Source organism: Crocuta crocuta, unplaced genomic scaffold (genome assembly GCF_008692635.1).
Source record: "Crocuta crocuta isolate KB4526 unplaced genomic scaffold, BGI_CrCroc_1.0 scaffold162, whole genome shotgun sequence".
Lineage (NCBI taxonomy): Eukaryota > Metazoa > Chordata > Mammalia > Carnivora > Hyaenidae > Crocuta > Crocuta crocuta.
Genome location: NW_027529433.1, coordinates 9,232,895 through 9,257,788, shown reverse-complemented (window position 1 = coordinate 9,257,788; position 24,894 = coordinate 9,232,895).

Genomic DNA, 24,894 nt, shown 5'->3' with positions numbered 1-24,894 from the left:
TTTTTTTTTTTTTTTTTTTTTTAGCAGTACCAGGACCTTAGGATGTTGTAACTCTTATCATCACTCTCTCCCACTTATGTGCCATTATCGAATATTACTTTAGTTCTTGCTTTTTTTTTTTTTAAACTCCATACACATTAGATTTACTTTTGTTCTGGACTTTTGTTTAGTCCAATATCCATATGCTTACTATTATCTTTCCTTACCATTTCTTTTTGTATCTCAACTCTTTTGTATAAAGTCACAGGGAGATAGGCTAGCTATAAACCTGCCTCTTTTTAGTTTAAGATTTTTTTTAAGCTTATTTATTTATTTATTTATTTATTTATTTATTTATTTATTTAGAGTGTGTGCATGAGTGAGGGAGGGCCAGAGAGAGAGAGGGGAGAGAGAAATCCCAAGCCAGCTGCACACTGTCGCACAGAGCCGGACAGGACTGGAACTTCTGAACCGTGAGCCAAAGTCAAGAGCTGGACACTCAACCGACTGAGCCACCCAGGTGCCCCAAGCTGACTCTTTAATGTGACCTGGGATGTAGCCTGCTGAGCTCCTGGGTGCCCCTGCACACCTGAGAAGGATCTGGGACCTGGTGCTATCTCTTTGTTTCAGTGCTTTGGGAATTTTCCATCAGAGGGGAAAACAGTACATACCTACCCATACACACACCTACCTAAAATCCACCACCACCACTGACTCACCACAGCTGTCACAAGACTTCCCGGGTTGGATCATGCCTCAACCACTTATTGACTGTGTGATCTTTCTGTGGCTCTTTTGCTCCATCAGTAAACTCAGGATAATAACACCTACTTTAGAAGTTTGTCATGACAATGGAATGAGTTAACTAAAGGCTTAGGACAGTGTCTGCCGTATAGTTCAACTAAAGGAGATTCTACACCAGGGACAGACTCACTCTGTTCTAGGCCTGCCTGCCCATGTTTCCAGGGTGAAGTAAAAGTTGTTCCTGGCCAGAGTGGGCCTTCCACATGTTGGGGTCCCAGTGGCATCGACCAAAGAGTCACATGGAGAAGATCTGGGACTGACCACCTCCTAGTGGCATCGACCAAAGAGTCACATGGAGAAGATCTGGGACTGACCACCTCCTATTACCTTCTGAACAAATCTGGGCAACCATCTCATTTGGCCTGTGAGCATGGAAAATGCTCACCTGGAGCCTTCTGCTCTGGCCATCTTTGGAAGACACCTGTCACTCTAAGCCACTAGCTGTCCTCCATCCTGGAGGTAAGACACCTGCTAAGCTGTTCTCTGGCCGCTGAGAATGGCCTCTGTTGAGCACGGCCTTGTGATCCCCATTGGGAGCCCACGCAGAGAGGCAAATAGCCTCAATCAATTACCCACATGTTCCTTAAAACTTTCCAGCAGCCAGTGGCCCTGGGTAATCAAACCATCATTCAGGACAATGAGCTTACAGGAAAACCAGTGATCATAGCAAATCAGAATCAACCTGAAATAAGAAAGTGACTTTTTTTTTTTGAATTTTTATGTTTATGTATTTATTTCTTTTTATTTTTATTATTTTTTAATGCTTTATTTCTGAGAGAGAGAGAGAGAGACAGTGTGAGCGGGGGAGCATCAGAGGTAGAGGAAGACACAGAATCCAAAGCAGGCTCCGGGCTCTAAACTAGCAGTTTGCACAGAACCTGACGCAGGGCTCAAACCCACGAACCGTGAGATTATGACCTGAGCCGAAGTCAGGCGCTCAGCTGACTGAGCCACCCAGGTGCCCCAGTGTTTATTTATTTTTGAGAGAGACACAGAATGTGAGGGAGGGAGGAGCAGAGAGGGAGGGAGACACAGAATCTGAAGCAGCCTCCAGGCTCTGAGCTGTCTGCACAGAGCCCAACGTGGAGCTTGAACTCATGAACTGTGGTATCATGACCTGAGTTGAAGTCAGATGCTTAACTGACGGAGCCACCCAGGAACCCCAGGAGGAAGTGACTTCTAATGAAAACAAGACATGATGCTTTGTCACCTCTTTTTCAAATCCCAATTAAGTAGCAAAGAAATAGAAAAATAAATTTTAAAATAAAGAAATAACAAACATAAATTCAAAGGAACACAGGAAAATTTAAAAGGGTGCTTCTAGCAGACCAATATAGTAAGGAACTGTCGAAAAGAATAAAGGAGGGGCACCAGGGTGGCTCAGTTGGTTGAGCGCCCATCTTCAGCTCAGATCATGATCTTGTGGCTGAGTTTGAGCCCCACCTTGGGCTCTCTGCTGTCAGCAAGGAGTCCACTTCCGATCCTCTGTCCCTCTCTCAGGCCCCCTCCCCCCTTCAAAAATAAATAAACATTTTTAAAAATGAAAAGAATAAAGGAAATGGGAATTGATTGACAGTCAAATCTAGCAGAGCAGCAGAACCTAAAACTCTCCCAGGGAACAGGGCGCTAGAGCTTTTAATGAAAAAAAGGAAGGGTTGAGCCGTGCTCCTAACACCCTGCCAAGTCACCACCTCCTGGAGCTGCTCCTGCAGCAGCTAAATCCTTTGCATGGGTCATATGAAGGTCATGGGTGTAGCAGACCAATGCTCTTGGGAGTCTATGCGCACATCTTTTCCCAACTCTCCTGAGTGATACATCACTAGCTTGAAACTGGCTGGGGAAGGAAAGTTTGTAACATGGAAATCAGCAAATGCTGCACGTCAAGGTGTGCTCCATTCACTGCAGAGATGGTTGTTAAACATTTACCAGCATACCGCTGCTCCAGTGTATGCTGAGATTAGAGAAAAAGGACAATGCCCCGAGGGTCAGAGAGATTTTGCTAAGAGGTGAGGTTACCCAGGGAGCCCGCCTATCCCTCCACAATCCTATGGGGCAGATTCCTGTAATCAAAACGTGCATTCACTGCCAGGTAAACAGGAATTCTTATTTGAAGTGAGCAAACGCATTCCAGCTGTGAATGAAGTTCCGTTTAGACCTGCACCAACAAATAGGAGCAGAAAACTAAGATTCAATAAACATTTTGGGAAAACCAAAGGTGAAAATTAATAGTCCCTCTTTTATAACAATGGAGGTGGTGGGAACTTCCCTGGAATCCATTTGTTACCGAGAAAAAGCTAAGGAAGTTGATTTAAGCAAGAAATATCATAGACTAATCATATTTTTAAGGAAGCTGTTGAGGGAAGAGAGAAAGGGAGGGAGACTGCACTGTCCCTTTGGTGCAGACCTTAAGTAGGCTGCAGAAAAGCAAAATCTAAAGGAACCGATACACACACAAAACCAACCATGTGCTTTGAGGAGAGTTTCTTCTGACTATGAAAGTGTCCTGGCCTCTCTCACACAAAATTCCAGTAAATTGCTATCTTTTTAAAATTTTTAAAATTTTTATTTATTTCAGAGAGACACAGAGACAGAGACAGAGCATGGGTGGGGGAGGGGCAGAGAGAGAGAGACACACACAGAATCTGAAGCAGGCTCCAGGCTCTGAGCTGTCAGCACAGAGCTCAACGTGGGGCTCAAAGTCACAAACTGCAAGATCATGACCAAAGCTGAAGTCAGATGCTTAACTGACTGAAGTCACCCAGGCACCCCAGTAAATTGCTATCTTAATAGCTTATTTAAAGCTGCAAAAGATTAAAAAAAAAAAAAGCTAGCATAGAACTATAGAAAGACACAAGAAAGAAAGGGGGGGGCAGGTGGACAGGCAAAACCAATGACAGATGAAGGATTTCCACCATGGAGCAGATAAAAACTGAGACCAAATGAATTACCACAAATTAAGTTTTAAAATTTTATCTCATTTTTTGGGGCGCCTGGGTGGCTTAGTTGGTTAAGCGTCCGACTTTCGCTTAGGTCATGATCTCGCGGTTCGTGGGTTCGAGCCCCGCGTCGGGCTCTATGCTGACTGCCAGCTCAGAGCCTGGAGCCTGTTTCAGTCTGTGACTCCCTCTCTCTCTGACCCTCCCCTGCTCGCGCTGTCTCTCTCTCTATCTCCTAGAAATAAATAAAACATTAAAAAAAATTTTATCTCATTTTTAAAAATGTTTATTTTTGAGAAAGAGAGTGTCAGCTGGGGAGTGTCAGCTGGGGAGGGACAGAGAAGCAAACACAGAATCTAAAACAGGCTCCAAGCTCTGAGCTGTCAGCACAGAGCCCGACATGGGCCTCGAACTTGTGAACCATGAGATCATGACCTGAGCTGAAGTAGGATGCTTAACCAACTGAGGCACCTAGGAGCCCCTACAATTTTATCTTTATTAAAGTAATCTGTATAAAACAAGAGCATAAAGCAGATACTTAAGATATAAGGGAACATAATATAAAAACACGGAGACAAGGTTTTCTTCATGTTGATGACATGAGACGGTTGGACACAGGGAGAAAAGAAAAGAAAAGAAAAAAGTTGCCAAGAGGGCCCTGACTGGATCAGTCAGTAGAGCATGTGACTCTTGATCTGGGAGTCCTGAGTTGGAGCCCCAGGTTGAGTGTAGTGATTACTTTTTAAAAAATTGGGAAACAAATAGCAGCTGACAGTGTGGAGTCTGCTTGGGATTCTCTTTCCCTCTCTCTCTCTCTCTCTGCCCCTCAACCACTTGTGCTCTCTCTCTCTCTCAAAATAATAAATAAACGTTCAAAAATTTAAAAGAAAAGGAAGCAGCACAAAGGAAAATAGGCGTTGCTGAAAACACAATTAGGTAGGTACACAGAGGGCAGGATTAAAAAACAAAGAGCAACAAAGTAAAAATTTTTTAAAGCTTAGAAGGATCAGAGAGAAAACTAAGAACTTTGGAAAACAAGGGAAAGCAAATTTCTGTATGCATGATTGATGTCTGTCAGTCTTAAACACTGAAATAAGATAGTTAAGATAACATTCAAATGAACATTTAAGGAGCATTTAAAATATAATTCAAAAGGATATTCCTGGGGCACCTGGGTGGCTCAGTTGCTTAAGCATCTGACTTGGGCTCAGGTCATGATCTCACAGTTGGTGATTTCAAGCCCCACATCAGGCTCTGTGCTGACAGCTCAGAGCCTGGAGCCTGCTTCGGATTCTGTCTCCCTCTCTCTGCCCTTCTCCCACTCGTGCTCTCTCTCTCTCTCTCTCTCTGTGTCTCAAAAATAAATAAACATTTAAAAAAGTTTTAAAAAAAGGATATTCTAGTAACAAAAGACTTATACCAACTGATTGAAGAGACACAATGTAACATTGGCCAAATCTGCTTGCCAGACACCAAAATTTGCTTCCCCTTCTTCCAAAGAGTGGGGTGAAGCTGGAGTGCCTGCATCACTGTGTGGGGAAGAGCTGTCCTATGATCTACAGTTACCCTAGGGAGCAATTTTATTTTGTTAGGGCCATTTCATTTTACTTGGGATCTATTATAGTAATTTAGCCTATCCTAACAGAGTCACAGACAAAATGAATGAGGAACATCTCTAATAAGATACATTGTAATAGATTTCTTTGACTTCAAAGAAAAACATAACATTTTGAACAGGCAGGTTGAAAAACTGATGTAAAAAAGGAAAACTAATTCAGGCTCATTTCAGACTTCTCCACGGGATATTTACTGCTAGGACACAGTAGAAGTGTCCTATAAAATCGAGGAAATAAAGTCTGACACAATAATTTTACACAACCAAAGTGGTCATTGTCACTGAAGTGAAAAAGGTAAGAGGAGAACATTTTACCGTTGTTCTATTTTGAATATACACATACTGGTACCTTTGGTGGTAATGTTTGTGGTTTTTCCTCCCAAGCTTCCAATTGATTTCTACAACTTTGATTGGTGCCCTAACCCCCAATCCCAGTTTGGCCACCATTTATTAACATCTGGGCAAAATTATTTTGATTTATGTCTCTCCTTTTAATGTTTAAATTTTTATCTATTTTCATTTTATTTATTTCCTCTATGCCCCACATGGGGCTCTAAGTCAGAACCCCAAGATCAAGAGTCACATGCACTACCAACTGAGCTAGCCAGGCACCCTGTGAGATCTTATCTTTTTTAAAATAGGTAGTGCATTCACATGCAACAAAACTCAAATGTTGTAAAATCCAGGTCTTTTTCTATGCCTTTTTTAAAAAAAGTTTATCATTTTTGAGAGAGAGAAGGAGGGAGGGGCAGCGCGCGCGAGAGGGAGAGAATCCCAAGCAGGCTTCACACTGCCAGCACAGAGCCCGACTGGGGGCTTGAACTCACAAACTCATGACCTGAGCCAAAATCAAGATGCTTATCCGACTGAGCCACCCAGATGCCCCCAAGATATAAACTGCTTAATCTAAAGAATAGATCTGTGAGTACATGGAGGAAAGAACTGGTAAGTGATATTACCCAGAAGGTAATGGTTTAGCAGTTTTCTGTTTTTGGAGGAGCTGTACTTGAAGACAGCTTGAAGAAAGAGGTGTTTTAGCTAACATGTGGGAGGTGGGAAGAAAAAAACCATACATTTTCTGGACTTAACTGAAAAAAATAACTGCTTGGTGACAGTTTGTTCTTGAAACAGTATTTTTAAAGAGGCCTTTTAAGGCTGATGTCATCTAGTGGAGATGTAAGGTAGAAGTGAAATTTGATTTTGTCACTTTTGGATATGGCCAGTTTGGCCTGTCCAGTTGCCTCCCTGCAAATAGTTCATCAGGATTTAGTGGTTTTTCTTAAGGATTTGCTCTTGAACTTGTGGTCAGGTCTACAGTCTGATTTGGGTGCTATTCCCTCTGCCTGTCAAAAGTGACTGTTTTTTTTTTTTTTTTAGTATTTATTTATTTTGACAGAGAGAGTGTGAGCGTGAGGGGGGTGGGCAGAGAGAGAGGAAGACACAGAATCCGAGGCAGGCTCCAGTCTCTGAGCTGTCAGCACAGAGCCCGACATGGAGCTTGAACTCACAAACCATGAGATCATGACCTGAGCCAAAGCTGGACACTTAAACCACTGAGCCAACCAGGCCCCCAAAAGTGGCTAGTTTTTATTACAATTGCCAGACATCCTGTTTAGGGTGGGACAGCTCTAGGTTTTGATTAGAATCTGAGTTTTTGGACAATTGCAGTTTCTGCATGTCTCAGAACTGACAGGAGAGAAAAGATTTTTTTTTTTAAAGAATAAGATGTAAATACAATGGGATCTTTATTAGTTAGCATTCGTGTTTATTCGGAGCACCTGGGTTAGAGAGACATTCACCGAGGAACTATCTGATGAATACCAGACCATGAGTTAAACAAACAAACAAACAAACATAGGGACGTCTGGGTGGCTCAGTTGCTTGAGCGTCTGACTTCAGCTCAGGTCATCGTCTTGAGATTCAGGAGTTCTAGCTCCACCCACATCAGCCCGCCGCTGTCAGCCTGTGTGCACAGACCCTACTTTGGATTCTCTATGCCCCTCCTCTCTGCCTCTCCGCCGCTTGCACTCTCCCCAAAATAAATTAATATTAAAAATAAATAAAAGCCCTGATTCGATGAGTTTAACTTCCGCCCTTAACCAGTCATCTTTTTTTCTGACCCCTTCTGTTTCTTGCAGCCTCACCTTCCTTCCTTTATAACACTTTCTTCATGCTGCTGTGAACAGTAGTAGCTCACCACTGTTAATGAGTTTACCACAAGTTAGCACTAGTTTACCACTTGCTAGTTTTTTTTAACTTGGCAATTCATTTAATCTTCTCCAGCGTATTTTCTCATCTTGTAAAACTGGGACAATAATAGTCATGGCCTCATAGGTTTGATGTGAAAATTCAGTGAGGGAATACATGAAAGGGGCCTTTCCAGTGCAAAGCTGTAATTGCACATGCAGTTAGGGTTGTTTTTTTCCAACTAAGTGATCAGGATCCTGTTAGACCTAAACAGGTCTAATCCAGAAGCACTCTTCTGAAGCTCTAGTTGTCCTCTGGATCCCAAGTCCTTTCCTCTACTCAAGGACCACATTTCTGGGGCGCCTGGATGGCTCAGTCGGTTAAGCGTCAGGCTTTGGCTCGGGTCGTGATCTCACGTTTTGTGGGTTTGAGCCCTGCTTTGGGTTCTGTGCTGACAGCTAGCTCAGAGCCTGGAGACTGTCTTTGGATTCGGTGCCTCCCTCTCTTTCTGTCCCTCTCCTGCTCTCTCTCTCTCAAAAACAAATAAAACATTAAAAATTTTTTTAAAAAGACCACATTTCTACCATTATCTTCCCTTTCTATCTCTTTGGCACAACACTGTGGCGTGCAAGCATGACTTATTCCTGCTCATCTTAACCGCCTCCCTCTTGTCACTGTTCCCTTTGACAGCAAAATTTCTTGAATGGGTTGTCTGTACTCGTGGTCTTTACTTCTCCTTCTAACCCGTTCTAACCATATTTATATCTCCACCACTTGCCAAGGCTCTCTCCAACCTGCTAAACCCATTGATCATTTCTCAGTGTTTATCTTCCACTGACCAGCTCTGAAACATTCTCCTGTTTTCCATGTCATCCCTTCTTTCCTTTTCTTTTTCTTATTTTTTAAATAATTTTTTAAATGTTCATTTCCTTTTGAGAGATAGAAAGAGACAGAATGCAAGCAGGGGAGGGGCGGAGAGAGAGGGAGAGAAAGGATCCAAAATGGGCTCTGTGCTGACAGCGGAGAAGTGGACATGGGGTGAGAACCCACGAACCATGAGATCATGACCTGAGCCGAAGCTGGACAACGCTTAACCGACTGAGCCACCCAGATGCCCTGTCATCCCTTTTTTCCCCCTGACATTTCTTCTACTTTGCTTCTCTTCCTTAATCTCAGTTGCAGGCTCAGCTACTTCCCTGACCTGAAAGCGTAGAAGTGCCCCAGGGCTTTTTGTTTGGCCCCCACTCCTCTCTTCTCTGTCTGTGATCTCATCTTTATTTGTTGATGATCCTCAATGTTGTCTTCAATCCAACTCTGTCCTGAGCTCCAAAATCATACATCCAGTTGCTGATAGACCTTTCCACTTGGGTTTCCAGTAGGCACCTCAGTGTGACATGGCCAATCAGAACCCTTGGGTCTTCCTTCCTTTCCCCAGAACAGCAGCTCTTCTATCTTTTCCACCTCGGTGGCACCATGTTACACCCACTTTTCAAGCACAACTGTTAGATCATCCTTGATTTCTTTTTCCCCTTCGCACCCCACAACCAATCCATTAGCAAATTCTGTTAGCTTCATAATCAGAATAGATCTTAAGCTTGACTGCTGCTGCTTTTCACTTCCACTGCTGTCAGCCAGTTCCTGACACTGTCTTCTCTTGTCAGGACTACTGCATCTATCTTTTCAGTGGCCTCCTCCACTAACCACCCCCTCATCCTTTTGCCCAGAGCAGTCAACGTGATCTTTTAAAACAAAAATCAGGTATCTCTGAAGCTTTTAAACCCTCCATTAGCTTCCTATGCCACTTAGATTAGGAACCAGTCTTTCTGTCCTTGGCTCTGCTTTCATCTCTTATCTTCTCCCATTTGACCACCACTCCAACCGTGCTGGCCTCCTTTCCACTTACTTGCACACATCAAGCTCATTGCTAATTCTGGGCCTTTGCGTTGTTTGATCCTTCAACACGGACCTCTCTGCAGATATTTGCATGGCTGTTTCCTTTGGTTCATTCAGTTCTCTACTCAAATGTCACTTCCTTAGAGAGGCCACTCTAGGTGGAGAAGAAGTCCCCGCTCCCCACCACAATCTATCCCAATTATATGTCACAGCAGGTATCACTATCCTTATGGCCTGTCCTCCCACACTTAGTGCCATGAGAGTAATGAAGTTGTCTGTCTCTTTCACTATTGGACCCCCTCGTATTTAGAAGAGGGACAATATGCGTCCAGTAAATGTTTGTTACTCTCCCTTTCCCTCGGTTGTCCAAGAAACTCAGGGACTATCCTTCTTAACAGTACCCCGTGTTACTGCTGAAATCTAGTGTTACACAGTTGCACGAGGTACATTGAGGTCTCTGCTCAGGCTGCAGCACATCTTCAAGGGACACCAAGCCCACTCCCCTCTATTCTTGGCTTCTCTTGGGCTCCTCTGGTTACAATCCCTAGTGCTCTGTTCTCACAGTTCTTACATAGCCAGTTCCTAGGGGCTAGCTGCTCCCAGAAGCCCTGAGTTTTAAAAGTTGCTCTGGAATCTACTCCCCCAGGGACCCGAAGACCGCTGTGCTCATGGAGGAAACTTCCTGTGAATCGAGGCCAATTTCCTGTCTGCTCTTTGATGTCACATCATTTCTTCCTCCAGAATGAGATGTACTTTCCAATGGATTCTCTTATCATGCTTGTCCGTGAAGGAAACATAAAACAACCTGACAGGTTATTGAGAGGTTTATGGTGCTAGTGATCACAGGGAACCCAACACAATTTTCAAAAGTAAGATAAGACTGCGGTATATATGTATGTATGTATGTATGTATTTTGAGAGAGAGAGAGAGAGCGCACACGCATGCAGGGAGGGACCATGAGAGAGGGAGACAGAAACCCAAGCAAGCTCCCCACCGTCAGCACAGAGCCTGATGTGGGACTCCAACTCACTAACCGTGAGATCATGACCTGAGCAGAAATCAAGAGTTGGATGCTTAAGCCGTGGACCTGAGCCACCCAGTGCCCCTCTTGTCACTTTTCTTGAAAAGACAGAGACTGAGAGAAAGTAGGGGTCAGGTGAGAGAGAAAAAGAAAAAGAAAAAGGGAAACATTGAATTTCTTTGAGAGGTTCAGAACAAACAGTTCATGTATTCCTTTAATAAATGTTTATTGGTTGTCAACTCTATGCTAGACACTCTTCTAGGTACATTATTTTGTGATTGTCATCGTCTCTATTGTTTTCTTTCTTACGCGTCTATATTAGACGGTGAATTTCTTAAAAGCAGAGGTAGTCTTTTCATTGTATTAAGTGCCCAACAATTGTCTATTGCCTGAATAAATGAGAGAAGTTAATGAAAGACTTAGGGAAGACTTGACCCAATTACATTTATATTCACATGAAAACAAAGAACAGTGATTGCTCTTTAAATTGTACTGTGTTATGACGTTAAAATAAATTTAGATGTTTAGTAATTGTCATAATCTCACCACCCTAACACACACATTTTTCATGCTTTCTTTTTTTTTTTTAAATGTTAATGTTTATTCATTTTTGAGAGAGAGAGAACCAGTGAGAGAGGGGCAGGGAGAGAGGGAGACAGAATCAGAAGCAGGCTCCAGACTCTGAGCTGTCAACACAGAGTCCGATGTGGGGCTCAAATCCACAAACTGAGATCATGACCTGAGCCAAAGTCGGACACTCAACTGACTGGGCCACCCAGGCGCCCCTTTCATGCTTTCTTTTGATTTTTGTCCAATCGCATGCATATTTTTATACACAGAATTTTCCTGTATTTTCCCTGTCATCTTCTGCCTTTCCACTTAACGTTAATGACAAACGTATTTGTATGTTTTCACAGTATCGTACATTTTACATTTATGACTTTCTGTAATTTAGCAATTTCTCTTCTCTTACTTTATAAAAATTTAAAAAAATATTTTTAAGTAATCTTTTTACACCCAATGCAGAGATCAGACCCATAAATCTGAGTTGAAGAAATGTGTGCTCCAATGCCTGAGCCAGCCAGGCACCCCTGTCTCTTCTTACTTTTGAAAAGTGTGTTGGGTTTCCTGTGATCACTAGCACCGTAAACCCCTGAACAACCTGTCAGGTGTTTTATGTCTCTTTCACAGACGGTCTGATAAGAGAGTCCATTGGAAAGTACGTCTCATTCTGGAGGAAGAGATGATGCCACATCAAAGAGTAGGCAGTCAATTCCAGGTGCACTCAGGAGGGAAGGGTGTGCCCAGCAAGCTGCTCTGAAATGAGAAGAGTGTGGGGAGCATGATATTCACATTCTGCATTTTGATCAGCATGTCTCTGTCTCCTGGCCCTTGTATCGCAGCCTGCCTGGATACCATCTGCTAAGCTTTTGCGTTTCTTTCTGTTTTGTGTAAAGCCTTTGCTTTCAATATGCTGCTACTGAGTAGGGAAAAACAAGAGTACACCAGCCTTCAGGGATCTACCTCCTTCTCTTCTGCCTTTTAATGGACTTTAGTTCTTTTGCGGCTTGTTGCCATCAAGCACAAGATAAGTACAGAGGACTACCCCATGTGACACAGGGTGCTGCCTCTTCAAGAAGTTTATAAAAGCTTCTCCCCTGCTCCTCTCATCTTGGAAACAAACACATTTGCAAAATGGGAAAAATGTGTTTTACGTTACAGCCAACCCTTCTGAAACAGAACTAGTTTTATTTATTTATTTATTAAAAATTTTTTTTCTTAAATAGTTTATTGTCAGACTGGTTTCCATATAAAATTTTTTTAATGTTTATTTTTGAGAGAGAGAGAGAGAGAGCGAGCCAGAGCTCAAGCGGGAGAGAGAGAGGGAGAGGGAGACACAGAATCTGAAGCAGGCTCCAGGCTCTGAGTTGTCAGCACAGAGCTCCATGTGCGGCTTGAACTCACAAACCACAAGATCATGACCTGAGCCAAAATAGGACACTTAACCGACTAAGCCACCCAGGCGCCCCTAGGACAGAACTAGTTTTAAGTGAAGTAATGAGAAAATAGCCTTTGTAACTAAATGTTGATGAAGAACGTATGAGCTATGAACCCAAGATGGAAATAAGAGATCAGACTAAGGAATGAAAAGGGGGATGTTCTCTGTGTGTCTTGTTCTCAAATCTTGGAGACAAGTCGTATTTTGTAAACCAGAGAATGTAGGTTTATTTTGTGTTAATTTCTCCTGTCTTATTTGCTACCACTTGTCAAATTATGTTATAGCTGTTATGTTATAGTTTTGGCTTATAACATACATGTTTGGGGTAGAGTTTAATGCGGACCAACAGCATCCCCTAGAAGCATGTTGATAGTAGGTATAATTAGAGAGAGATCCTATGAGGAAGATGAATCTGGTAGTGGGGATACCTGAAAGTTGAAGACCAACTTGTTTAGAGGCCCTTCCCAAGAGGAGATGTCCTCTGGGAGCCAAAATGGACTTTATTATCTCAATTTAATTTTATTTTTATTACAAAAGGAAGCTTATCCTGTAAGAAGTATACTCAAGCCCCAAAGAATTTTTTTTGGAAATATTTCGAACAATGGGAGAAAATTAACTCAAGTAGAACTTAAATAGTGCTATTTTTATAAGCTCTAAGGTCTGGCACCATACACAGTTAAGGGTATGAGTAAAAGAAGAATGCAGTTACTGCATATTCAAAGTCTTATCCACCTTGACATTTTTATGATAGGTTCAATCACTCATCCATTGTTTCATTGAACATTTGTAGAATGACTATTAAATACCATGTGTTATAGACAGGGAGTGGAAGACTTGTTATCTGTGTCCGTTTTTTTTTTTTTTTTAAGTCTGTTTATCTATTCTGAGAGAGGCAGAGAGAGTACAAGTGGGGGAGGGGGGAAGAGAGAAAGAGAGAGAGAGAGAGAGAGAATATAAATCTCAAGCAGGTTCCATACTGTCAGCACAGAGCCGGATGCGGGGCTCAGACTGATGAAACTGTGAGATCATGACCTGAGCTGAAATCAAGAGTCAAATGCTTAACCAACTAAGTCACCCAGGTGCCCCTGTGTCAGTTTTTAATAGTTCCAGAATGTGTTTGGATAAGCAAGGGCTAAGTGTTTGGGTTACAAATACTTAATGGCACATATAAGTGAGCTGCCCTGTCAGGGCCTTATCTATGCTCTGCCAGATTGTATGTGCATCCCAGGAAGCCTTGCTCGAGAGAACAGAATGTGTCTGATACCACCCACATTCTTCTTCAACTTCACCATCTTGTCTGAAATTTAGTCACCTTAATCACTATTTACAATAAATTCCCGCAATTTAAATATCAGGCAATGATGGTATTTTGGTGTTTGGGATGTGGTGTTTTGGCCCTAAAGAACCTTGTAAATACCTAAAACACACAGAATATTTGTCTTTATGACAAGTCTGCCTCTAATATTTATGGGAGCAGAGGTAAGAGTATAAACGGAGAAAAGTGTACCACGCGTAGTTATTTGAGTCCTATGCTAAATCGTCAGTGTTACAACACTAAAAAAGGAAAATCTGTGCTTGATATCACTTCATTATGCAAAACAGTGCTTTGTTATGCAAGAATCTATTGCATTCATGTTGGGAGGAATAATTCAATGAGTTAACTGATTTGGTCTTCTCTCTCACTTAAGCACTTATGTTGCTCAGATTCTGTCTGAACTCCAAAGCAGTCTGTCTCTGATACGGGCATCTCTTCCACGCACGGATTTTCATTGTATCTTGGAATTATGCCTTTTGTTTTCAAGACATAGGGCAAGGGCTATGTAGAAATGTTTCTCAGGGGCCTGAATAGTGTTGGTCTTTAGAGAGGGTACATGTAGTTATGGGTCAGAGTTCAGCATAGCTCAGGAGTATCAAAGGCACCTCTTTATTTTTTTAATAAACAATATGTTTGTAATATGTAAGGTCTTCTAAAGTATGGGTCCAAGATAAGACTTCTCCTCCCCAGGTCTAAGCTGGGTAGTGCCTAGGATTTTAATGCCAGGCTTATTTGTAGAGTGATCTAGATGGCTGTATTTATTTTTAGAATTTCTTCAGGATGGAGAAAGACAGTGCTAGTTTAATGGTTTACAGAATTGTAGCAGATTTTTAAGTTAGGCTTTCCCCAAAAGTTGTTGCAAATGACAGTGTCATGAAGACTTTTTAAAGAAAGGGAAATAGCAAACATATACAAAAATAGTATAGTACTGTATAGCGAACCACCATGTTTCCATTACCTAGCTTCTAACAACTAACAAGTCATGGTCAGTCCTGTTTCATCAATACCCCTCTTCGTTGTTCCTTCCTCATGGTTATTTTATTTATTTTTTTATTTAAAAAAAAATTTTTTTTTTTTTTNTATTAAATACCATGTGTTATAGACAGGGAGTGGAAGACTTGTTATCTGTGTCCGTTTTTTTTTTTTTTTAAGTCTGTTTATCTATTCTGAGAGAGGCAGAGAGAGTACAAGTGGGGGAGGGGGGAAAGAGAGAAAGAGAGAGAGAGAGAGAGAGAATATAAATCTCAAGCAGGTTCCATACTGTCAGCACAGAGCCGGATGCGGGGCTCAGACTGATGAAACTGTGAGATCATGACCTGAGCTGAAATCAAGAGTCAAATGCTTAACCAACTAAGTCACCCAGGTGCCCCTGTGTCAGTTTTTAATAGTTCCAGAATGTGTTTGGATAAGCAAGGGCTAAGTGTTTGGGTTACAAATACTTAATGGCACATATAAGTGAGCTGCCCTGTCAGGGCCTTATCTATGCTCTGCCAGATTGTATGTGCATCCCAGGAAGCCTTGCTCGAGAGAACAGAATGTGTCTGATACCACCCACATTCTTCTTCAACTTCACCATCTTGTCTGAAATTTAGTCACCTTAATCACTATTTACAATAAATTCCCGCAATTTAAATATCAGGCAATGATGGTATTTTGGTGTTTGGGATGTGGTGTTTTGGCCCTAAAGAACCTTGTAAATACCTAAAACACACAGAATATTTGTCTTTATGACAAGTCTGCCTCTAATATTTATGGGAGCAGAGGTAAGAGTATAAACGGAGAAAAGTGTACCACGCGTAGTTATTTGAGTCCTATGCTAAATCGTCAGTGTTACAACACTAAAAAAGGAAAATCTGTGCTTGATATCACTTCATTATGCAAAACAGTGCTTTGTTATGCAAGAATCTATTGCATTCATGTTGGGAGGAATAATTCAATGAGTTAACTGATTTGGTCTTCTCTCTCACTTAAGCACTTATGTTGCTCAGATTCTGTCTGAACTCCAAAGCAGTCTGTCTCTGATACGGGCATCTCTTCCACGCACGGATTTTCATTGTATCTTGGAATTATGCCTTTTGTTTTCAAGACATAGGGCAAGGGCTATGTAGAAATGTTTCTCAGGGGCCTGAATAGTGTTGGTCTTTAGAGAGGGTACATGTAGTTATGGGTCAGAGTTCAGCATAGCTCAGGAGTATCAAAGGCACCTCTTTATTTTTTTAATAAACAATATGTTTGTAATATGTAAGGTCTTCTAAAGTATGGGTCCAAGATAAGACTTCTCCTCCCCAGGTCTAAGCTGGGTAGTGCCTAGGATTTTAATGCCAGGCTTATTTGTAGAGTGATCTAGATGGCTGTATTTATTTTTAGAATTTCTTCAGGATGGAGAAAGACAGTGCTAGTTTAATGGTTTACAGAATTGTAGCAGATTTTTAAGTTAGGCTTTCCCCAAAAGTTGTTGCAAATGACAGTGTCATGAAGACTTTTTAAAGAAAGGGAAATAGCAAACATATACAAAAATAGTATAGTACTGTATAGCGAACCACCATGTTTCCATTACCTAGCTTCTAACAACTAACAAGTCATGGTCAGTCCTGTTTCATCAATACCCCTCTTCGTTGTTCCTTCCTCATGGTTATTTTATTTATTTTTTTATTTAAAAAAAAATTTTTTTTTTTTTTAGGAGAGAGAGAGAGAGACAGCGTGAGCAGGGGAGGGTCAGAGAGAGAGGGAGTCACAGGCTGAAACAGGTTCCAGGCTCTGAGCTGACAGTCAGCACAGAGCCCGACGCGGGGCTCGAACCCACGAACCGCGAGATCATGACCTAAGTGAAAGTCGGACGCTTAACCGACTAAGCCACCCAGGCGCCCCCCTCATGGTTATTTTAAAGCAAATCCTAGGTGTGTTATCATTACACCCTATATATTTCTAAAAGATATTCCTAAAAAAGATATCACAATATCATTATCCAATTATTCCCAATTCAACAAATACTTTACAGTTTCACCCATGTGCAAGGCACTATGTGATTTTTGCTTTTTATATTTTTTATTATTATTTTTTATTTTAGAGAGAGTGAGTGGGGGAATGGAGCAGTGGGAGGGATAGTGAGTGGGGGGGTGGCAGAGAGAGAGAGAGAGGGAGAATTTCAAGCAGGCTCCATGCTCAACCCTGAGCATGAGGTGGGTCTCTGTCCCATCACCTGGGATCATGACCTGAGCCCAACTCGAGTCTGACACTCAAGCAACTGAGCCACCCTGACACCGTGGCTTTTGCCTCTGAGGTTGAAAATAATTTCCCCAGGAAAAAAAAACACTGTTGTAGTGTTGTTTCAATCGCAAGATCTGAGGACATGTGGTGTATGTATATAGTTAAATCTACACTAAATCTATTAGTGAGGCTTCGCTTCAAGAACTGTAGAATTTGCATCTAAATGACCTGGTGACACTGAACTTGAGGCCTCTTCTCGAGTATTTAATTTTTTCCCCTAACCTCTGGAAAGCAAGGTGTGGGAAGGGGATTTAGTTTATGTTATGCCAGGACATGTTTAAACTTGTTTCTTTTTCCAAAATGTACAGGTTGCTAAGAGAACTAGGGACTTCAATGAACAAGTCCTGGAATAGACTTTTTTTAACTGCCTGGGTCAGGGAAATTCCTTCCTTTGGGGTCATGTTCCTGCCGCCAGCCGGCCTGGCTGGTTTGCTCTGGGCGTGCTAGAGGTCATCGGCTTGGGCAGGGGACTTGGTGCTTGAGTCTCCCGCTGCGACTCTCAGGCGACACTGGGCGTCTCCTCCTTTTCCGGCCTCGGAAAGTTTTGTTTTGGTTCTTAGTTCCCTGTTAAGAAAAGGCACCCTATCGACCAAGGGTTTCCCTGTCTCCTCCCGGTGGCCAGAGGCCAACTTTCCCCTATCCCAGCTCGACCAGACTTGGGTCCCTTCAGAATCCTCGAAGGCCGGGGAAGCAAGTCTTGAGACGAGGAAGAGAGACAGGCAGCAGGCTGCCGCATCCAGTGCTGTTGGCCAGCTCTTTTCTTCGCTCCGTCCCTGGGCCAGTACCCATTGTACCGCCAAGGGTGCGGGCAGTGTCCCAGGTGACTCCTCAGGGACCCGGTTCTCCACCATTCCCAAGACAGTACTCAATTTGGCCGCGCCCGCGCTGGCACGAGAGGAAAAGGAAGGTTACTAAATCCCAGGAATGGGACGCGGGNGGCGGGCGCGGGGGGGCTCGCTTCCTTCCTGCACCGCAGCCCCCATCTTAGCCCTTTTGCCCCCCACCATTTCCATGCGAAATCCTTTGCGGGCTTGGCCTGGATCAGCACTTCCTCTCGGCCTCGCAGCTCGGCTCTTTGGTCTGCGCCCAGGACTTTGCCTCTGGGCCTGTTCACAAAGCGTATAAAAGTTGAATTTAATGTAACTGGATTCCTTGGGCTTCAGCGCACGAAAGACTTCCCCTTGTGCCCTGTGCTCTTTCCCCTTCCTCATTCTTTCCACACCCCTCCTCTTAACTCAGTATTATTAGGCGGTTCTTTGAGAATGACTTCCCAGGCTCCGTGCGGAGTGTTTTTCTGCAGTTATTGTTTGTTGTAATGGGAAGTGCAGTTCAGCCGTGTTACAGGCAAGTAACATGTTTACTCAGGTATCATGGGTGAATTTCATTTTATGTCCCAACACTTGCAAGTACTACAGTTCCATTTTAGTTAAAATTTGTAAATATCTAAAGGAATAATCTTTCCGTGAGTAAGAGGGGTGTCTTAAATTCTTATGTTTAAGGGTCTCGCCTAGACTTAGTAATCAGATCAGTTCAGAGTTACTTGTTTTGAACGTTTCTTGTTTTCCGCAAGGGATATAAATAGTAGACAGGTTTTTCTTAAAAAAAAAAAAAAGTTTTATTAAGTTACAATGCACATACAATACAGTGCACTCATTTAAGTGTACAGTTCAGGGGTTTTTCATATGTTCAGTTACATCACCATCAATTTAGAACAATTTCATCACCTGAGAAAGAATCCTACCGTATCCGTTAGCAGTCATTACCCCCCAACCCCAACTCACCCCTAGGCAACTTATTAATCAATAAAGTTCTACCTCTACAGATTTGACTCTTGGACATGTCATATAAATGGGATCCTATGTGTTGTCCTTTGTGACTGGCTTCTTTCCTCAGCATGTTTGCAGAGTTCATCCACCGAACGTTCCGTTGTATGTATATACCACGTTTTATCGGTTTATCAGTGGTGGACGTCTGGTTGTTCCCACTTTTTTGCTATTTTGAATAATACTGCTATTTTTTGGTACAAGTTTTTGTGTGGAAATATGTCTTCATTTCTTTTGGGAATAGAATTGCTGGGTCCTCTTTAACATTTTGAGGAACTGTCAAACTTTTCCCAAGTGGGTGCCTGTTTTACAGTCTCAGTGTCTGATGTTCCAATTTTTCTACATGCTGGGGAATGCTGTCTTTTTTATTATAGTGGATGGGTTTGAAGTAGTATCTCATTGTGGTTTTGATTTCCAGTTTTCTGGTGCCTAATAGTGTTGAACATCTATTCATGTGCTTGCTTATATATTTTCTTCGAAGGAATATGCATTGACTCACTGCCCATTTTTAGATTCAGTCATTTGTGTTTTTGAGTTCTAAGAGTTCTTTTTATATTCTGGGTGTAGTCTTTTATCAGATAAATGGTTTTGTTCATATTTTCTCCTATTTTGTGGGCTCTCTTCTTCATTTTCTTGAAGGTGTCCTTTTAAAAAATGTATTTGTTTTTAAAAATTATTTTTAATTGAAGTGTAGTTGACATATTAGCTTCAGGTGTACAACATTCGATAATTACGTGTATCATGAAATGCCCCCCAGTGTAAGTGCTATTACTGCCTTACAGTTTTGCAGTATTATTGACTAGATTTCCTAAGGTGTACTTTTCATCCTTGTGACTTAACTTTATAACTGTTTGTACCTCTTAATCACCTATTTCACCTGTCTCCCACCCCCTCTCTGATGGCTGCCATCAGTTTTTTTCTCTGTATTTTACGAGTGTTTTCTGTTTCTTTTTGTTCATTTGTTTTTTAGATTCCACATGTAAGTGAAATCATAGGGTATCTTTGTCTGACTTGTTTCACTTAGCATAATGTACTTTAGGTCTATCTGTGTCACAAATGGCAAGATTTCATTCTTTTTCATGGCTGAGTAATAGTCCGTTTTGTGTATATACCACATTTTCTTTATTCATCTATGGATGGACACAGGTTACTTACATATCTTTTTTTTTTTTTAATTTTTTTTTTTAATGTTTATTTCTAGGAGAGAGAGAGAGACAGCATGAGCAGGGGAGGGTCAGAGAGAGAGGGAGTCACAGACTGAAACAGGCTCCAGGCTCTGAGCTGGCAGTCAGCACAGAGCCCGACGCGGGGCTCGAACCCACGAACCGCGAAATCATGACTAAGCGAATGCGGACGCTTAACCGACTAAGCCACCCGGGCGCCCCATGATTACTTCCATATCTTGGCTATTGTAAATAATGCCACAGTAAACATAGGAGTTCATATATCATTTTGAATTCGTGTTTTCATTTTCTCAGCTATGCACTCAGAGGTGGAATTACTGGATTGTATGGTATTTGTGTTTTTCATTTTTTGAGGAACTTCCATATTTCCACAGTGGCTGCACATGAATTTACATTCCCACCAACAGTGTGCATCTGTTCCCTTTTCTCCATGTCTTTGTCAACACTTGTTATTTCTTGTGTTTTTGATAATCTCCACTCCAACTGGTGTAAGGTAGCTTGATATTGCCCTTTGAAGCATTAAAGTTTTTAATTTTGATGAAGTCCAGTTTAATTTATTTGTAATCACTTATGCTTTTATTGTTTTATTTAAGAAGTTTTTCCTTTTCTTCTATGGGTTTTATAGTTTTAGCTCTTACATTGAGGCCTTTGATCCATTTGAGGTCAGTTTTTGTATGTGGTGCCAGAAGGAGGTTGAGCTTCATTCTTTTGCATGTGGATATCTAGTTCCAGTACTATTTGTTGAAAGGCTCTTCTCTTTTAGCTAAGTAGTCTTGGCTCCCTTGTCAAAAATCAATTAACTGTCGAAGTATGGGTTTATTTCTTGATTTTCACTTGTATTCCATTGTCCATCCGTACACTAGTCCTACACTGTTTTAATTACTGTAGCTTTGCAGTAAGCTTGGAATCAGGAAGTGACTCTTCCAGCTTTGGTCTTTATTAAGATTCTTATGCCTATTTTAGGTCCTTTGCATTTTTGCATGAATTTTAGGTTTAGCCTATCAATTTAATTAATTAGTTATTTAATTTTAGTTAACACATAAAACATGTCAATTTTAGACTTTAGGTTTTACAATGGCAACTTATAAAACTGTGAGGATCATTTAAAATTGACATCCTAGAATGTTTTGCATGTTTTTTTGATGGATGAATGTGTTCTTGCAGTTTTCTGACTTAATTCCAAATTGTTCAGTAAGATTTTTTAAAAAATTAAAGTATAGTTTACTGCAAGTTGTACATTAACATTTTAAAGTTATTTCTTGTTTCTGTTAATTGAGCTTTGAACATAGCCTTGTCTGATATTTTTGGCAATTATGAATAATGCTTTCTGTAAATATTCTTGTACTGGTTTTTGGGTGCCCGTTTGCTCCTCCTAAGGGAGGGACAGGAATAAATTTGGATATCTGAAAGATAGAGGGAATTCGTAGTCCAATTTATGGTTTTGTTTTTGCCTTCACTTCCACTGTTGAATACAAATAGTTAAAAAAGATTGCATTTTATTTTACTTTCAAGCCTGGAATTGGGGCTGAAAGCTCTAAATTGGAACTTCAAAAAGCTCCAAAGGAGGACTAAATGAACTAGGAACAGGAAATAATTCACTTCTGAGAATTTGATAGGTCTAAGACAACTCAAAAATCTACATATTTTAGGATCATTTATAATTTCTTAAAATAGAGAAATTATAATATTAATTTCACTTTTCTCCCCTAGTATTTAAAGTGGAACTGTCAGAATAAATAAAACTTGTCAAGGTGAGGTAATGGGAAACTCTGAAGTTTTAAGTTTCTAATCAAACAACCTATTAATTATTGTTTTCCTTACATATGAAAAGACAAACCTTTTTGTTGTGGCATTTGTTAGAGGAAAGTTTGAATCATTCAAGCTATTTTCAAGCTCTTTCGAAAGCAGCACATCCTGCCTTTTTCTTTAAAGTGTAGATTTTCTTAACTAAAACTGTATCCTACATTACGAATTACTTAATTTTTTACTTTGAGGAGAAAAATGTATTTAAAACTTCCGGCAGGACAGGTGTTTTATTGCCGATAAGTCTTTTTTTTTTTTGCCACAAAGTATAGTGCCTTTGATAATCAAGTTGAAAATGTTGTTTTCCATTAAATTGTATAAAATTAATTTTGATAGCAGAAATCCACACCATTGCCTTAATACATAAAAACAATTGTTAGCCCTTCAAAAGATAATGTCAGTTTAAAGAGATATTGCAAATATTATAGTGAAGAAGTGTTTATGTTCCCTACTTCTTTCTCAGAGTAGAGTAAAATTCTTAATACTTTTGAGATTGTCTATGTCACCATTGATTGCTCTGTAGTAATTTCAATGGCTTTGTGTTTTTATATAAACCTAGATTGTTTAATTCAGGATTTAAATTAAAAATTGTTTTTAATTCAGTATAATTAGCATACAGTGCTATGTTAGTTTCAGGTGTATAGAGTCGTGATTTTAACACTTGTCTACAGGGGTGCCTGGGTGGCTCAGTCAGTTAAGTGTCTGACTTCAGCTCGGGTCATGATCTTGAGGTTTGTGAGTTCAAGCCCTTCCTTGGGCTCTGTGCTGACAGCTCAGAGCCTGGAACCTGCTTTAGCTTCTCTGTCTCCCTCTCTCTCAATTCCTATCCCACTTGTGCTCTCTCTCTCAAAAATAAACAAACATTAAAAAACCCAATCCTATATATTACTCAGTGCTCATCATGATAACTGTACTCTTTGATCCCCTTTACCTATTTCATCCATCCTTCCACCCACTTCTCCTTTGGTAACCATCAGTTTGTTCTCCATAATTATGGGTCTGTTTTTGGTTTGTCTCTTTTTTTGTTTTGTTTCTTGAATAACACATATGAGTGAAATCATATAGTACTTGTCTTTCTTTGACTAACTTATTTCATTTACCATTATACTTACTAGCTCCATCCATGTTGTTGCAAGTGGCAAGATTTCATTCTTTTTTTTATGGCTGAGTAATGTTCCATTGTGTATATATATACTTCATCTTCTTTATCTGTTCATCTATATAGATGGACGTTTGGGGTTCTTTCCATATTTTGGCTGTTGTAAATATTGCTGCAGGGCCCAGGTGATTAAGTGTCCAACTCGCGATTTAGGCTCAGGTCATGATTTCATGGTTCATGAGATTGAGCCCCACCTCAGGCTCTATGTTGACAGCTGGGAATCTGCTTGGGATTCTCTCTATCCCTCTCTCTCTGCCCCTGCCCCACCCTGCTCCTGTGTGTGCGCACATGTGCTCTCTCTCTCTCGCTCGCTCTCTCTCTCTAAATAAACTTAAAGCAGTAATGCTGCAGTAAGCGTAGGGGTGCATATGTCTTTTTGAATTAGGTTTTTTATATTCTTTGAGTAAATACCCAGTAGTGGGATTACTGGATCGTACAGTAATTCTAATTTTAACTTTGTAAGGAATCTCCATAGTGTTTTCCACAGTGGCTCCACCAGGTTGCATTCCCATCAACAGTGCCTGAGTGTCCCTCATTCTCATCTTTGTCCACGCTTCTTGTGTCTTTTGTTTTTGATTTTAGCCTTCTGACTGGTAAAAGATACCTCATTCTGGTTCTGATTTGCATTTCTCTGATGATGAGTGATGTTGAGCATTTTTTGATGTGCCTGTGGCCATCTGTGTCTTCTGGAGAAATGTCTGTTCACGTCTTCTCTTTTTTAAATTGGATTGTTTGTGTTTTTTTGGTGTTGAGTTGTATAAGTTTTTTATATATTTTGGGTACTAACCCCCAATACTATTTTTAAGAATGGATTTCATTATTAATTTCTGTAAAATACGACGCATTCTCCCAAAGATGTCGAGTGTTCTTTAGCATATATCACATTGTAATGAACGAATATTTTTAGTTAGGTGACTTTTTCCAAAGATGGTCTCCAGTCAGCACATCAAAAACGAGATGATTACCTTGGGTGCTTTTATCCTGAAGTATTTTTGTATTTCTTGTCCTTATTTCTTTTATTATTTACCAGTACAGAAGTCTCATTCCATTTATATATTGATTTCACTGGTATTGTCATGCTTGAGCTTTTTTTAAAAAAATTTTTTAATGTTTATTTATTTTGAGAGAGAGACAGAGTGTGAGCAGGGGAGGGACAGAGAGAGAGAGAGGGAGACACAGAATCTGAAGCAGACTTAGGCTCCAGTTGTCCGCACAGAGCCCACAAACCATGAGATCATGACCTGAGCCGAAGTCGGACTCTCAAGTGACTGAGCCACCCAGGTGCCCCCCATCATGCTTTAGTTTTAGATAAAATTGGAGTGCTTGGTTATACATCCAGAATTTGATCTATCATTACATGGATAAACTAGAAAGATTAAAATGTTTTTTAGGGGCACCTGGGTGGCTTAGTCGGTTAAGTGTCCGACTTGCGCTTGGGTCATGATCTCGCGGTTCGTGGGTTCGAGCCCCGTGTCGGGCTCTGTGCTGACTGCCAGCTCAGAGCCTGGAGCTTGTTTCAGTCTGTGACTCCCTCTCTCTCTGACCCTCCCCTGCTCACGCTGTCTCTCTCTCTCTCCTAGAAATAAATAAAACATTTAAAAAAAATGTTTTTTAAAAACCTGGAATTACTATTAATAGGACTTTGGAATGCAAAACATTATATTTTTGCTTGAATTTAATCTCAATTTAGTATCCTAGATGAGAGACTAGCAACAATACACATACTGACACACGCATATTCTTGGGGGTTATATCCATATGCAAATTTAAATATATATGGTTTTGAAAATTAGTTGAGGTGATTATAGAAACCCAGAGTAAAGACTGTTATTTTTTACTTGAAATATCCAAATATTGTAGTTGGTGATACCTGCTTGGGACATGATCCCATTTGGTGATAAACTGAAA